The 16,560-nt window shown below is 47.8% G+C and overlaps 1 long non-coding RNA gene across 1 annotated transcript; it reads left to right on the top strand.

The window, feature by feature from the left end:
* The first annotated feature begins 1,424 nt into the window (after nt 1-1,424).
* Nucleotides 1,425-16,338, top strand: LOC106006254. The gene is made up of 4 exons (XR_006607451.1): nt 1,425-1,666; nt 4,015-4,114; nt 4,601-4,673; nt 16,286-16,338. It is a non-coding gene; the product is annotated as an uncharacterized LOC106006254 (long non-coding RNA).
* Nucleotides 16,339-16,560: the final 222 nt, after the last annotated feature.

Here is a 16,560-nt window from a genome sequence, read left to right as displayed (position 1 = left end):
GTAGGGGCAAAGGAGTCATGAAAGACGATGCATGGGGGCACCTGGGTGGCTCAGTGGGTTAAAGCCTCTGCCTTTGGCTCAGGTCATGATTCTAGGGTCCTGGGATTGAGCCCCACATTGGGCTCTCTGCTCAGCAGGGAGCCTGCTTCCCTTCCTTTCTCTGCCTGCCTCTCTGACTACCTGTGATCTCCGTCTGTCAAATAAATAAAATCTTAAAAAAAAAAAAAAAAGAAAGAAAGAAAGATGCATGTAAAATGCTCAGCACAGGGCCTGCTGCCCAGCAACCTCTACGGAAGTGCTAGCCAATGTCTTTACTACAAAACACAGACACATTTCCAGCCTGTTTACAATAACACAGTGAACCTTGGGTTGGTCACTCTCTGGGTGCCACTGCCCTGGAGAGAGCACAGGGTAGGCAGAAGTCAGGGAGCACCCCCTCCCCCAAGTGTGCCTTGAGCACTGTCAGTCGCCCTTGTGGGAACAGAATGGGGAAGGGCCTTGCTGTTGTGGAATGTGCTGGGAGTGGGGAGGCGGGGCTGCAGGCTGGGTAGGTGTCTGAAGAACCTGTGAAGTCCTCAGAGACTCCCTTGTCCCAGCCCAGATTGGGTTCACCTGTCCTTCCTGCCCAGCTCTCCTCAGTTCCTTCGAAGTCCCAAAGTGCCTGTAATGACATTTATTTATAGTTTGTCCCTGGAGGCTCATCCTGGAGTTCATGGCTGGCTGCATCTCTAGGACTTAGCATGCGCTGGGCACATAGTAAGTCTCAATAAAAATCGGTTTGATAGATTAATTGAAAGATGCGTGGGAAGCAACTCTCGGGTTGTGACTTTTAATCTTTCTGAATCTCCAACTTCTTTGAAAAACCCGTGAAACCTTTGGGTCCCTCCCCCCAGCAACGCACACAAAGTGGAACGTGTCATTTGAAGGATTTCTTGGACCCCTCCAACCCAAGGTCACCCATAAAGCTCAGTTTAACATCACTCTGGGGGAGGGGAGGTCCCTGAGCTCCCAGGGAGCCGGTGGGGGATGAGGGTAGGCACCAAGAGGCCCAGTGGGGCTCGCACACGACAGGCTGGCGAGGAGGGGTGTGAAGGGACCTCTTTTCTGGTACTTTCTGCTCTCCGGAAGGAAAGGCAGCGAGCCAGAGGCGATCTGGCGGGAGGGGGAGAGCGCGGGGCACGCAGGCCCGGGAGGAGAGGTAAAAGGGGAGAAGATGCGAGAACCGGAGAGGAGAAGGGGGCGTGATGGAGAGGCTCCCGGCGGCGCAGGGACGCGCGGGCGAGCAGGGGGGACGCGGGGCGGGGGGCACAAAGAGCGAGCGCGCAGCGAGCGGGCGCGGAGGCGCCGGGAGGGAGAGGGGCCGAGGCCGGCCGGCCGCCCGGGCTGCCTGATTTTCTGTCAGCCGCGGCTGATTAACGCGCCGCCTTCCAGCTCCGAGCGCGCCGCCCCGCGTTCCTGGCAACGGCGCGCGCGGCTTCCTGGCGGAGGCGGGGCCTGCGGAAAGGTTACATTTGCACAAAGTGCCGCGGCGCAGGCGGCCCGGAGGGGCTGCGGGGCGGGGGGGGGGGTGGGGGTCGTGGGGAGCGCGGAGCCGGGAGCGCGGCGCGGGGCGGCCGGGGAGCCGGGCCCGGGGAGAGAAAAGGCTGCGGCGCTCGGCGCTGTCTGGGTAATGGAAACATTCCTCTGGGGGCCGGGCAGAAAAATATCAGGTTGCAGGGCGGCGGCACACGCGGCTCCTCCGAGGGGAGCCTCCTGCCGCCGTCCGCCGCGGGCCGGCCTGGCCGAGGGGTGCCCCCGGTGCGTGCGCCCCAGCCCGTGCGCCCTAGTCCCTGCGCCCCAGCCCGTGCGCCCCAGCGAGAGCCGCTCTGATCCTCGCGCCCCAGCCTGTGCTCTTAGGGGGCGTCGCCTCGCTTTCGCATCTCCCCTTCCCTCCCTCAGAAGGCAGCTGAGAGGGCCTCGTTTCCCCCCAGTTGTAGCGTCCGGGCCTCCCCCCCGACTGTCCCCGTCGCCCCCGCGAGGGCCCGGCGTATGGCTGGCACCGGGTCCTGCCGCCGTCAGGGCTGGCTAGATAGGTCGCATTCGCTCTCGCTGGGAAGGCGGGCTGCCACTGGCATCTGTCCCCGCCTTCCCTCGTGCCTCGCCGCTTCTGCTCAGCTCTCTCGAAGGACTGGGCTGTTGCCTCCAGCATTACGTGGTGTAAACAGTGTCCCTCTGCTACCCGCCCCCCTCCGCCGCCTCCCGCCCCCGCATTGCGTCATTCCCCTGCTCCCCGACCATCTGCGGCTCCCTATTACCGCCCCTACGTTGGAGTTTACACCCTTGGGTCTTGCCCAGCACCGGGGGTGGGGTGTGATGTCAAAACCCTCCAGCACCTGCAGTCTCCCCTGTCTCGTTGGAGCTGGGAGTTGAAGGGCTTCTGACAGACCCCCCATCTACTCTGAGTTTTTCTCTCCCTGTCTCCCTCTCTCCTTCTGTCTCCGATGTCTCTGTCTGTCTCACATTGAACTGATTCGGCCAGTAGGCGCTGTATTCACGCGGGGCCTTGCACTGGCCCCGGGGGAAGCCCGGGCTGAACCGGAAGCAGCCCCTGCCCTCCAGGAACGTGGGGAGACTGCCCAGGGAACTCAGGTTAAGAGCTGGACCTGGGGGTCTGGTAGATTTGGGTTTCTGCTCGTCCATTTCCTGGCTGTGTGTGTCCTTGAGCAAATGACTGAGCCTCCGTTTGTCCAGCTGTCAAACAGGGATGGGAGAGCAGCAAGGGCCACTCATGGGGGCTGGCTGGCAGATTTAAAGGGACAGCCTCAGAAGCTCTTGGCAAGGAGCACAATGGCCCTCACTCGGCGGCGGAATAGTTTATTACTCTTAGGACTATAAAGAAGGCCACAAGTAACCAGAGCCTCCTGCACCGTGAGAATGTCAACAGAAGAACCCTGAGCATTAGGGCTCAGAAGGCAGGCTGTATAGGATAGGGCTGGTGGGTGGATCCTGGCACTCCAGGTGTGAACATGTCTAAAGATCCCAAGCCTGACTTCCCTAAGGCACCGCCCACACTTGGATCAGTCAAGGTCAAGGTTGCAGTTCTTTAATTGGGCCTGGGGAAGCTTGGTTCCTTGGCTGGGTAGGGAGTTGGCAGGAGGGCTGTAACCCTGGAGGGCACCGCCCTCCGCCTAGCTGGGGCAGCTTGTCTCTGAAGGATCAAAGCAGCAGGTAGGATCTGCTAGTTCTTCTCTCACCTGGCTTCTGTGAGCCCAGGGGTGACAGGCCAGGGGAAGGGGCAGACCACAGAGGGAGGCAGGTTCCCTCCAGAGATTAATCACGCCCTCCCAGAAGCTTTGGGCCCATGGGGTCCTGGGCCTCTCCAAAAATGATCCAAGGGCAAATGGGAAAGGGGGTGGGGTCGAGAACATTCTGAACTCACTGTGCCTTGGTGTCACTCCTATGGCCTCAAGAACTGGTTTGCCATCCAAAGGGGTTCTGGGTCTGTTTCTGAGCTGGTGACTTGCTCCAGGTCAGAGTGGTGGCCTTGACCCCCCCACCCTCAAGTTCTCGGCCAACCACAAAGTGACAGTCAGCAATGAGTGATCACTTGGCACCTGACATGAGGCGGCAGGTATGGTCTCCCAGCAATCTGAGGATGTGAGGATCTGTTCAGCTATTTCTTACCAAAGAGGAGGCTGAAGGTCAGAGATCTTAGGTGCTTGTCATGGGTGTAGCTGGAACCCGAAGCCGGCCTTGCTGGACACCACAGTCTGAACTCAGTTTTAACTAAGTGCCCTGAGCCACTTCCACTGGTAGACCCAAGAAACCACCAGCAAGGAGTGAAAATCCCAGTCTAGCCAATAGGCTGCCTCAGGCAATGTACCCATTTTACAGATAAGCCCGCTGGGGCTCTGCTTTGGAGACTCGCCCAAGGCCCTGTTGCTAAGGAGTGGAGTCCATAAGAAAAAGGGAATCTTAGCCTATGGGAGCTGGAAGGGGTCTTGGAGCTCTTCTAATCCAAAACTCATTTTCCAGACAGGGAAACGGTGGCTCAAAGAGGACCCAGGTCTGCCCACACATTGAAGCATCATCTTGGGCTACACGCCCTCCGCAAGGAAGCAATGACCCTGAACCTGTGAGTTTCATGGAGCATTTGAGAGGAAATGGAAGGTGGACTAGAGAGAACAATGAAATCAAAGGGACCAGGCTCTCCTCCAGGGGCCCAAGAGAGAACTCCCTTGATTCTCTGGCCAAAATTTCATGCTGGAATTCTCCAAGGGAGGGAGGATGGAGAGTGTGGGGGAGGGGAAGAATGCAGCCTGAATGAGCCAAGGTCACAGCCGTTCTTCGAGGTCTTCCCAAGTCCCAGAGCTGGCTTGCCCTCCCTGGCCCAATGGAGAGTGTAGTGGGGGCAGGGCAGAGGAATGGAGGGGCTCTGGGGCCCTTGGGAATGAGGGCTTCCGTTGGTTTCCCTGCTCGGAGTCCCTTGAAAACCTGGAGAGGAGAATCTTTGCGCACCGTTTCTCCTTCTCCTCCAGCAACCTACAGGTGCTTGGCAGTGCCCCCCTCAAAGCTCCTCACTTTTGCACCTAAAAAATCTGGGTGCTGCTTACCTCTCTAGGTCCTCGGATCCTGGGAGGCCAACAGTGTGTAATGCTAACAGTGAGTGATCGGGAACGTCACATTCTGATTAAGTGAGTCAAACATCCTGGCCTACTTCGCTTTACCGAGATATATATACACGGCTCGGGCTGGTGCAGGCAGCCCTGTGCAGGGACTGGGGTGCGACTGCGGGTAAGGGGGACCTGTGCTAGCCCTCATGGAGCTCTCGGTGCAAGTTTCACATCTCAGCCAGAAGAGTCAAATGCTAGAGTCTATGAGTGCCTTATTCACACCGAGTGTGATTTTTCTGGAAGGAGGAAGGAGGAAAGAATGGGTGTGGAGAGAGGCGGGGTCACACCAGGACACTAATTTTCATGTACACTTTCAGCGAATTTAATCTTCTTGGATCTAGCACCCCTATGAATACAAATGTCTTAAAATACCACTAACAGAATAATAACACTTGTCCCTTTCAGCGGGCCGTTCACCCAAGCATCTCCAATGCTCTGTGAACATTAATTAATTAAGCCCAGATTAAATAGTTATCATTGACTGAAAATATATTTACTGCACACAGGCAACCAGCTACCGGGTTACTGATGTGACTTAACCCCCGTTGTCACTGCGCTTGAAATATACAACCCGAGGGCATTAGAAACGGGTGTGTTCACACCCTGACGGTGCGGAGACTGCTGGGTCCATCGATTCTAAGCAGTCTGAATGGGCCTCAGATCTTGTCCATTCTCTGCGCTACTGCTTCCTTCCAGGGGTTTCCTTCCATGCTAGGAGCTGACTCAGGCTGATCACGCCTGCCAGACTCTTCCAGAAGAAAGGTTCTAGGTCCCAGTAGCCTGGTTACTGTTCCCACCATGTAAGTTTTACCTGTTCCTTTATTATGTATTTATTTATTTATTTATTTATGAGAGAGAGAGAGAGAGAGAGGAGCGAGCTTGGGGAGGGGAAGAAGGAGAGGGAGAGAATCCCAAGCAGGCTGCCTGTGCAGAGCAGAGCTGGGTGCAGGGTTGGATCCCAAGTCCCTGAGCTCACGACCTCATGGGCGGGATGCTTAACCGACTGAGCCACCCAGGTGCCCCAAGGCTTCTATTTCTTGAAATTTACCATGACACTAGGGCACCTCCATTTGGATTACACCAATGACAGAAAGCCAGATCAATTTGCTTAGGAAAAAAGGAGAACTTATGAACTCGTGTGAGAAACCAGACAGCAGCAAGGGTAGGAGTAGAGTGGACCACAGTGAGGACTGGGTCAAGCCAGATCTCTGGCTACTCTTGCCCTCCTGCTTTTGCCTGTGCACAGGGGGTTTGGGGGGAGGTGGAGAGGGGTGATTTTTAAAACACTGATTTATTTTCTTTCATGGCCATTGACTTATTTAGTTTAGTTTTTTTTTTTTTAAGATTTTATTTATTTATTTGACAGAGAGAGATCACAAGTAGGCAGAGAGGCAGGCAGAGAGAGAGAGAGAGGAGGAAGCAGGCTCCCTGCCGAGCAGAGAGCCCGATGGGGGACTCGATCCCAGGACCCTGAGATCATGACCTGAGCCGAAGGCAGCGGCTTAACCCACTGAGCCACCCAGGCGCCCAGTTTTTTGTTTTTTTTGTTTTTTTTTTTGAGTAAACTTGGATCATCTATATATTTTTAGAAATTCTCTATTTCATATATTTTCATATATAGCAACATAAGGTTGCTCATGGTATTCTCTTATGAGTCTTAAAACTTCAACCATATCTGTATAGTTCTACCTTCCTTTCATTCTTAATATTAGGTATTTGTGCCTTTCTTCTTTTCCTTGATTAATCCTGCTAGATGGTTGTCCATTTTATTGTCTTTTCAAAGAACTAGCTTCTGGCTTTGTTGATCATTTTTGTGATTGTTGATGTCCTTTTCATTTATGCTTTTATCTTTACTGTTTATTTCCTTCCAGTTCTTTCTTTCTTTCCTTTTTTTTCTTTTTATTTTTTTACGCTTCTCTAGTTAGTTGAAAGCTTTACTCCTGTATGTTTAAGTCGCTCCTGTTTTAGAGTAAACGCACTTAAGACTATATATTTCTCTATAAATGTCAGTTTAGGTCCAATCTCCAAATTTAATTTTGCTTTTATCTTTTTATCCTCAGTACCACATATTTCATAATTCCCATTGTGATTTCTGTTGATGTCTTTGAGGGGGTCAGCTTCAGATTCTGAACTGAGAGATAAGGTAAGGGTAGGGGGCAGGGGAGAAACACCTCTCTCTCTCTTTTTTTAAAAAACCGTTAAAGATGGGGCTCCTGGATGACTCAGTCAGTGGGGCAGATCACCTTGATCTCAGAATTTTTTTTTTTAAGATTTTATTTATTTGACAGAGTACACAAGTAGGCAGAGAGGCAGGCAGAGAGAGAGAGAGAGAGGAAGGGAAGCAGGCTCCCCACTGAGCAGAGACCCTGATGCGGGGCTGGACCCCAGGATCCTGAGACCATGACCTGAGCCACCCAGGTGCCCCTTGATCTCCGGATCTTGAGTTCAAGCCCCACCCCACCTTGGCCATGGAGCCTACTAAAAAAAGCAAAACAAAAACCTGTTAAAGATAAGGTTGGAGGATGAGGGTATGTGTGACAGCTAAATGGGTGTCCCAACACTGAAAATGGGGATTTGGTGGCCTTCACACCGAGTCACTGTGATGCTGTGCCCGCCCGCCCCCGGCCCCCAGGAAGAGAGAATGACCGAGGCCTGCAGGCAGGTCCTTCAGAGAAGGGCCCCTGGAGCAACCCGCTTTATCTTCCCCACACTGACCAATCAGCTGTCATTTCCTCCTCTGGGCAGGGAGTCTCAGAGTGTTACACTCATTCAGCTCCGTCCACACAGGAGGAAAGGTCAGGACAGGAAAGAAACGTTCCTGCAACCGTTTCACGACGAACCCATGAGATCGCTGGGAGTGTGCTTTTCGGTTTTCAAAGATACAGATGTTGTTTTAAATCCGCCTACCCTGTTGTTGCTGACTTGTAATTTTGCCACATTGTGGATAGAGAATGGGGTCTGCTTTACATCCGCTCCAAAATTCCTTTCTGCTTTCGTGATGACCCAACACAAGTACGTATTTAGAAATGTGCACGTTGTGCCTGACAGTCAGGTGGTGTGGGAGTCTGCTGGGGGCGGGGGTCGGAGCTCTCACACACTGGAGGGCTCCAAAGGCAGAGAGTCACTGGCTCTCAGATCGGGAGGCTGGAAGTCCAAGATCAAGGTGTCTGCAGGTGTGGTTTCTTCGGAGGCCGATGTCCTGGACTTCTGGCTGTGTCTTCACACCCTCTCTCCCGCATCCCCGGTGTCTCTCTCTGTGTCCACATTTCCTCTGCTCATAAGGACACCGACCGGACTGGAGGAGCAACCCCCCCTCCACAAAGGTTTCATCTTAACTCACTCACTTTTTAAAAAAAGATTTTATTTATTTGACAGAAAGAAACAGAGTGAGAGAGGCAACACAAGCAAGGGGAGCAGAAGTGGGAGAAGCAGGCTTCCCGCTGAGCAGGGAGCCCGGTGTGGGGCTCAGTCCCAGGGTCCTGGGACCATGACCTGAGCGGAAGGCAGACGCTTAGTGACTGAGCCACCCAGGTGCCCCAGCTCAGTCACTTCTGTAAAGCCTCTGCCTCCAAGTCCAGTTACATTCTCAGGTACTAGGGGTTAGGACTTCAACATAAGATTGGGGGGTGGGGTGGGAGACACGATTCAGCCCCAGACATGTGCATTCTTGGTTGGGAGAGACGCACAGACCCATGCAGGCTACTGTATGGACGCATCCGTCGGACTTGTTAATTCTGTCGTTCACATCTTTCATAGATGTGTAAATTTTCTCTGCCTGCTCTGTTAGTTTCTGGGGAGTGCCCAAATGCCCATTTCTTTTGTGGATTTCTCCACTTTTCAAAGCAAATCTTCTAGTTTTTGCTTTACTTATTTTCAGGCTGTGTAGTGAGGTCTAGAAAACATAATTGATGTTGCATCTTTTTTGTTGGGTTGTTGCTTCAGTCATTCTATAGGGTCCCTCCTTATCTCTTATCGTTAGTTGGCCTTAGGTGTATGTTGCCTGATATTAATATTTACTATATCAGCTTTTCTTTTTATGCACATATGCCTGGTGTGTCTTTTCTCTTTGTTTTATTTTCCACCTTTCTCTTTTCTTTTGCTTTAGAGGGTGTCTCCTAACCAGCATAATATTGCATTCTGTTTTGTTTGTTTTGATCCAGTATGACAGTCTCTGTCTTTTAAGAGACAAATGAAATCAATTTACATTTATAATGATTGTTGATATATTTAGACTTACTTCTACCATTTTATTCTGTTGTCCTATATACCCCATCTTCTAAAATTATGTCTTTTGTTCTGTCGTCTGTTAAATCTCTACTCTCCTTTTTTCTTTGATAGTTTGGAAAGTACAGATGTGTTTCTGTTGTTTCACTTGTTGCTCTTAAAATTTTTGTTTGTTTTTAGGATTTTATTTTATTTTTTAAAATTTTAAATAATTTTTACCTCCTTTTCTCAAATATTTTATTTATTTAATGAGAGAGCAAGAGCACGTGAGCCTGAGTGGGGGGAAGAGGCAGAGTGAGAGAGAGAAACAGGCTACCTACCAAGCAGGGACCCCAATGTGGGTCTCCATCTCACGACCCCAGAAACATGACCTGGGCCAAAGGCAGATGCTTAACCCACTGAGCCACCAGATGCCCCTATATATTTATTTTATTATTATTATTTTTAGATTTTATTTATTTATTTGACACAGAGAGAGAGAGAGATCACAAGTAGGCAGAGAGGCAGGCAGAGAAAGAGGAAGAAGCAGGCTCCTTGCTGAGCAGAAAGCCCTATGTGGGGCTCGATCCCAGGACCCTGAGATCATGACCTGAGCCGAAGGCAGAGGCTTAACCTGAGCCACCCATGTGCCCCCCTATATATTTATTTTTAAAATATTTTATTTTTAGTAATCTCTACACCCAGTGTGGGGCTTGAACTCACAATCCTGAGGTCAAGAGTCACATGCTGTACTGACTGAGCCAGCCAGATACCCCAACTTGCCCTTAAATTTTTAATATTGATACCTAGACATTTCTTTTCTTAATAATGTCTAAAGCAGCGCTGTCCAATGGGAAAATAATGTGAGTCACACATATTATTTTAAATTTTTCAGTAACCATATTAAAAAGCAAAAAGAGGGGCACCTGGGTGTCTCAGTCGGTTAAACCTCTAACTCTTGATTTTGGCTCAGGTCATGATTTCAGGGTTCGTGGGATTGAGCCCTGCCTGGGGCTCTTGTGCTAGGTGTGGAACTTGCTTGAAGTTCTCTCTCTCCCTCTCCTTCTGCCTCTCACCAATACCCCGTTCGTGTGTACGCATGCACAGGGGTACACTCCTGGGCTCTCTCTTAAAAAAAAAAAAAAAAGCATAAAGTGAAGGTGGAAATAATTTTAGTAATATGTTTAATTTAACATTATACATCAAAAATAGTATTTCAAAATGTGATCGGTATAGCATTATTAATGAAACATGTTGTATTTTCAGTGCTAAATCTTGAAATGTAGTATGTATGTTACATGTAACAGCCCATCTCAGCTGGGACTGTGTGCATTTCAAGTGCTCAGTAGCCACGTGTGGCTGGTGGCTGCCGGGTTGGACACTGCATGTCTAAGATATCCAGCTCCTCTGTTCTCCTCCTGGAGAAGACAGCCCTAGAGCCTCCCTTCGGTGTGTGCCGAAAGCCTCTTCCCCTCTGCCTTGTTATTTTGTTCTTTTAAAATATCAGTTTTATTGATATATAATTTACATATAATACTCATGCAATTTTGATGCGTTTTGAGACACGGTTATACCCGGGAAAGCGCCACAGGAGGGAAGATCCGGAACCAGTGATTTTTGCTCTCACTTTGGATTAGGTTTGCCTTCCCCCAAAACTCACATAATCGGACTCACGCGGTATGTGCTGTTTGTATCTGGCTTCTTTCCCTCACCCTGACGTTCTCGGAGACTCAGCCAGGTTAAGGCACGTGGCAGTGGCTTGTTACTTTGCTCCTTGTGTTGCAGAGTGGTGTCCCACGGTGTGGGCGTGCCTGTCTTGCATTCACTCGTTGGAGGCCATTGGGGTTCTTTCCATCTAGGTTGGGGCTGTCCATGAATCAGGCTGCTGTGAACACTTGCGTCTGAGTCTTTGGGTGGACGCAGGTTTTCATTTCTCTTGGATAAATAAACACCCGAAAGTGGACTGGCTGTGTTGTAGGGTAGTTCTGTTTAACTTGGTGAGAAACTGCCAAATGGTTTCCCCAAGGGTTACGTCCCTTTCTGTATTGTCAGAGAATTTTAACTCTTCCGTATCCTCTCTGATGCTTGGTATAGTCAGTCTTTTTATTTTTTGTTTATTTATGTATTTATTTTTATTTTTATTTTTTAAAGATCTTATCTGGGGCACCTGGGTGGCTCAGTGAGTTAAGCCTCTGCCTTCAGCTCAGGTCATGATCTCAGGGTCCTGGGATCAAGCCCCACATCGGGCTCTCTGCTCAGCAGGAAGCCTGCTTCCCCCTCTTTCTCTGCCTGCCTCTCTGCCTACTTGTGATCTCTCTCTCTGTCAAATAAATAAATAAATAATTTTTAAAAACAAACAAACAAAACAACAACAAAAAGATTTCATCTATTTATTAGAGAGAGAGAGTGATTACAAGTTGTGGGGAGACAGAGGGAGAGGGAGAAGCAGACTCCCTGCTGAGCAGGGAGCCTGAGGAGGGACTCGATCCCAGGACCCTGAGATCATGACCTGAGCCAAAGACAGACCCTTCACCGATGGAGCCACCCAGGCGCCCCTGGTCAGCCTTCTTTAAATTTAGCCTCTCCAGTAGGTGTGAATTGCTAGTTCATTGTGGTTTTAAATTTACCTTTCCCTGATGGCTAGGGAAGTTGAGCATTTTTTCATGCGGATGAAAAAATGTACATATTCTCCTATTGGATGAAAGAATACACATGGAGAAATCCGCATATCTTCTTCTGTGAAATATCTGTTCACATCTATTTTTTATTTTATTTTATTTATTTATTTGAGAGAGAGAAGCACAGCGAGAGAGGGAACACAAGCAGGGGGAGTGGGAGAGGGAGAAGCAGGCTTCCCTGCTGAGCAGAGAGCCCAATGTGGGGCTCGATCCCAGGACCCTGGCATCATGACCTGAGCTGAAGGCAGAGGCTTAACGACTGAGCCACCCAGGCGCTCCTCTGTTCACATCTTTTGATTGAGTTATTCGCCTTTTTTCTTACTGAGCACAGAGAGCGGTTCCTTAAGTACTTCAGATCCCAGGCTGGTCCAGTGTTTATGTTGTGAATATTTCCCCCCCAGTCTGGGGCTTGTCTCTTAGTTTTCTCGGGGGTGTCTTTGAAGAGTGAAAGTTTAAAAATTTTCTCACTTCCTGCGTATGCTTTCATGTTTTTAAGAAGTCTGCAGTCCCCAAGATGGCGAAGATTTTTCTCCTATATTTTTGTCTAACCGTTTCCTTGTTTTGCCTTTTAAATTTAGACCTATGACCCATTTCGACTTAGATTTTGCGTAAGGTGTGAGGTGGGAGTGGAGACTCCTTATTTTTCCAGGTGGACATCCTGTGATTCATACCAGGTGCTGAAAGGTGTCTTCCCTGTTGTCTTATGCTGACGCCTTCGCTGATATCGATCAACAGTGTGTGGGGGTCTGTTTCTGGAATCCCTGTTCTGCTCCAGTGACCTCTTTGTCTGACCTGAGGCCAACATCCCATTGACCCGATTATGTATGTAGCATCTTCATAAGCCTTGAAATAAATTCTTTGGTATTTTTATCGGGAATTTCTTTCTTTCTCTTTTTAAAAGATTGTATTTATTTGAGAGAGAGTAAGAGAGAGAGCATGAGCTGTGGGGAGGGGCAGAGGGAGAGAGAAAAGAAGACTCCCCCTCCCCTCCCAAGCAGTGATCCCGACATGGGGCTCGATCCCAGGACCCGAGATCATGACCTGAGCTGAAGGCAGACACTTAACCCACTGAGCTACCTGGGTGCCTCTATTATCTGAAATTTCAATGCCACCTTTTTAGGTTATTATTATTATTATTATCATTATTATTATTATTTATTCATGAGAGAGATAGAGTGGGCACAACAAGCAGGAGGGGCAGAGGGAAAGGGAGAGAGAATCTCAAGCAGGCTCCACACTGAGTGCCAAGCCTGACGCAGGGCTTGGTCCACCACCCTGAGATCATGATCTATCTGCTAAATCGGACTTGACAGAGCTCCGCTTGCCAGCCTAGTCCTTAACGCTGCCCCTTGCTCTGTCTTCCATCTTTGTGGAAGTGTCACTCTTTACTTGCTGTGTCCCAGATGGACTCTTTTGAGTTTAGATGGACGTTTCATTCTCTTGCAGACACTTGACAGTGAGTGAGTGTGTGTGTCAGTTTCAAATTGTGCACCTCATCCCTTCAAAGCAACTTATTGGGACGCCCGGGTGGCTCACTCGGGTAAGCGTCTGCCTTTAGCTCAGGTCATGATCTCAGGGTCTGGGGATTGAGTCCCACATCAGGGTCCCCACTCAGAGGAGAACCTGCTTCTCCCTCTGCCTGCCACTCCCCCTGTTTGTGCACACACTCTGTCTCTGACAAATAAATAAATAAAATCTTAACAAAACAAAATAACTTATTGCAGGCTTTTTTGGGGGGGGGGCTGGAAATATTTAGTTCCTTCTTGATTTAATTATATTTTTTAATGTAAAAAAAGTTTAGTTAGGATTAGATGGCTTTTCTAGGCAATGGTTGTGGTGGAAGTTGCCGGTTGTCCCCCCATATCTGTTCTCTCTATTTGCAATGTGATAGAATTCATCTCAGGGTGAAGGAATACATTTCTCAGCCTCTCTTGGAAGTAGCTGTGGGCTATGGGATGCAAAGAGGAATGGCAGGTGTGCAATTTATAGATTATGGTCTTAAAGGGAAACCACTTTGACCAGGAAGTAGACACAATGGTCAGCAATCTTGAATTCTGGATACAGGAGCACCACAGGGATTATGCAGAAGCAAAGCAGAAAGAGCCTGGGTCCCTGACACCTTGAAGCTGGGATGTGAGCTACTCCCATCCCTACTGTTACTTAGGGAGAGAGAAAATTCTCTTGGTGAGCCACTAGTATCTTAGATCTTGGTCGGATCAGCCAACCCTGTATCCTAATACAGTAAATAGATTTACTAATATCGTTGACAATCTTATTTGTTCCCTGTTGTTTTCTGATACTCTTTCCCTTTTGGTATATATTTCTTCTAGCAGAGAACACCCCTTAGGCATTTTTTTCACCAAGAGTTTGACGGATGAAAAATTCTGGGATTTTGGAAGTTGGAGTTGTTTTCGTTTTCATTCTTTAGTGACAGTTTAGCTAGGTATATTACTCTAAGTTCATAATTAATTTTCCTCAATACACTGAAGGTATTATTCTACTCTTTTCTTGCCTCTTTTGTGGCTGAGATTTCTCCTACTGGCTTATATATCATTTCTTTTTTGGATAACCTCTTTTCCCTCTTAGGCCTGCTTTTAATATTTTCTCTTCATCTTTGATATTCTGAATTACAAGGTATCTTGGTGGAATTTTTATTTTTATTTATATAGCATGGCCTTTGTTGGTCTTTATTTGGGGAGGGGAAATCTCTCTCTGTATCTCATTGAGGGTTTTCGCTGTATGTTGAGCTGTTATGTCAGTAGTTATCACGTTGTTATACCCTTTTGTTCTTGATTCGTATCTGCTTATTTATATGTTTTATTTATTTATTTATTTATTTATTTATTTCAGTTTTTCCTCTCCTTATTTCGTTGAGGATTTTAAGCATGTTTATTTCAAAGCATTTCTTAAAGGGCTCCACCATTTGAGTTCTTTTTAAAGTTCTATTTATTTAAGTAATCTTTACACCCAACGTGGGACTTGAACCCACAAGCCCATGATCGAGAGTCATATGTTCCGACTGAGCCAGCCAGGTGCCCTCCCGTTTGAATTTTGACAGTAGTGAGTTTGTTACCTGTTGCGCTGATCTGACTCTTAAGGTACTCTGCCCCCCACCCCCTTAATGCTCTCTGGCATTCATGCCTTTATGTAACCCCCTCTCTTTGAGTGTAGCCAGTACCTGTGTCTTACTTCTAGTCAATGGAATATAGCAAAAGTGATGGAGTGTTACTGTTGTGATTATGTTGTTAGAGAAGACTCTGTCTTGCTAGTAGCTTTGCTGTAGAGATTGTGCCTGCTGGACTGACGAAACATGTGGTTTTGTTGGGAAAGGAAGAGTAGGCAAGAACTGTGGCAAGGAATTATAGGAAGTCTGTGGATGGCCTATAGAAACTGAAGGTGGCCTCCAGACAACAGCCAGCAAGAAGCCAGGGCCCTTAGTCCTACAACTGCCAAGAAATGAATATTCCAACAACCTGAGTGAATTTGGAAGTGGATTCTTCCCCAGTTGAGCCTCGGATGAGAACACAGCCTGGGATGCCTGGGTGGCTCAGGTGGTTAAGCCACTGCCTTTGGCTCAGGTCATGATCCTGGAGTTCCGGGATCGAGTCTAGTACCAGGCTCCCAGCCCCGTGGGCAGTCTTCTTCTCCCTCTGACCTTCTCCCCTCTCATGCTCTCTCTCAAATAAATAAAATCTTTAAAAAAAGAAAAAAGAAAAAAGAACACAGCCTAATTGACACTTTGCAGCCATGTGAGACCCTAAACGTGGGAAAAAGTTATGCTCTGCCTAGACTTTGGACCCATATATACTGTGTGTTGATGTTAAACATGTTATTTCATCCCATTAGATTTGTAACCATTTGTTAGAAGACTAGAGGACTGATGACACATGGCCCTATATTTGATCTATAGCTTCAGAAATTCTGCCTTCAGTGAGGCTCTTGGAACTTACGAACACTGTATGGGATAATCCACCAAAATGTGAACAGTAGTTACACATGGGTGGGAGAATATAGGTTATTTTTATTCTCTTCTATGCATTTTGGTATTTACCACATTTTAAAATGTGACATCTATATGAAATAACCAAAACTGTTTAAACATTTTATTAAAGACTAACAACATACTCATAGAAAATAGCACAAATCTTATGTTCAGTTTAATGATTTTTTTACAAAGTGAACATATTTTCTGTAATTGCAATCCAGGACAAGAATTAGAATGTTAGTAGCATCCCAGAAGAATTTTCTCTTGTTTCCCAGTTAGTAACTCCAAAAAGATAATTATTAGTCTAACTTTTATTACCATTACCTTTTTTAGAAACGATTTTATTTATTTATTTGATAGCCAGAGATCTGTAGGCAGAGAGAGAAGGGAAAGCAGGCTCCCTGCTGAGCAGAGAGCCCGCTCTATCCCAAGACCCTGAGATCATGAACTGAGCTGAAGGCAGAGGCTTAACCCACTGAGCTACCCAGGTGCCCCTACCATTACCTTTTATAAGTGATATTCAGTATATTCATTTGTGTCTGACTTCTCTCTTTCTCTTTCTCTCTCTCTGTAAAGTAGGCTCCATGCTCTTGAACTCAGGACCCCAAAGTTAAGAGTCATATGCCCTACTTACTGAGCTAGCCATGTGCCCATGTGTCTGACTTCTCTTATTCAACATTATGTTTGTGAAATTCATAATGTCTTTCATAACAATAGTTTGATCATTGTTTTTTTTTAAAGATTTTATTTATTTATTTATTTGACAGAGAGACAGAGCAAGAGAGAGAACACAAGCAGGACGAGTGGGAGACAGAGAAGCAGGCTTCCTGATGAGCAGAGAGCCCAATGCAGGGCTTGATCCCAGGACCCTGGGTTCATGACCTGAGCCAAAGGCAGACACCTAACAACTGAACCACCCAGGCACCCCTAATTTGATCAGTCTTAACATTGGTTCATATTTCAATGCATGAATATACCACAAATTGGCTATATATTCTACTGTTGATGAAAGTTTGGGACTTCCAATAAAGCAAGAAAAATA

Source organism: Mustela putorius, unplaced genomic scaffold (assembly GCF_011764305.1).
Source record: "Mustela putorius furo isolate JIRA1106 unplaced genomic scaffold, ASM1176430v1.1 tig00000596_pilon_pilon_pilon, whole genome shotgun sequence".
NCBI lineage: Eukaryota > Metazoa > Chordata > Mammalia > Carnivora > Mustelidae > Mustela > Mustela putorius.
This window is presented reverse-complemented; position numbering and strand designations above follow the sequence as displayed.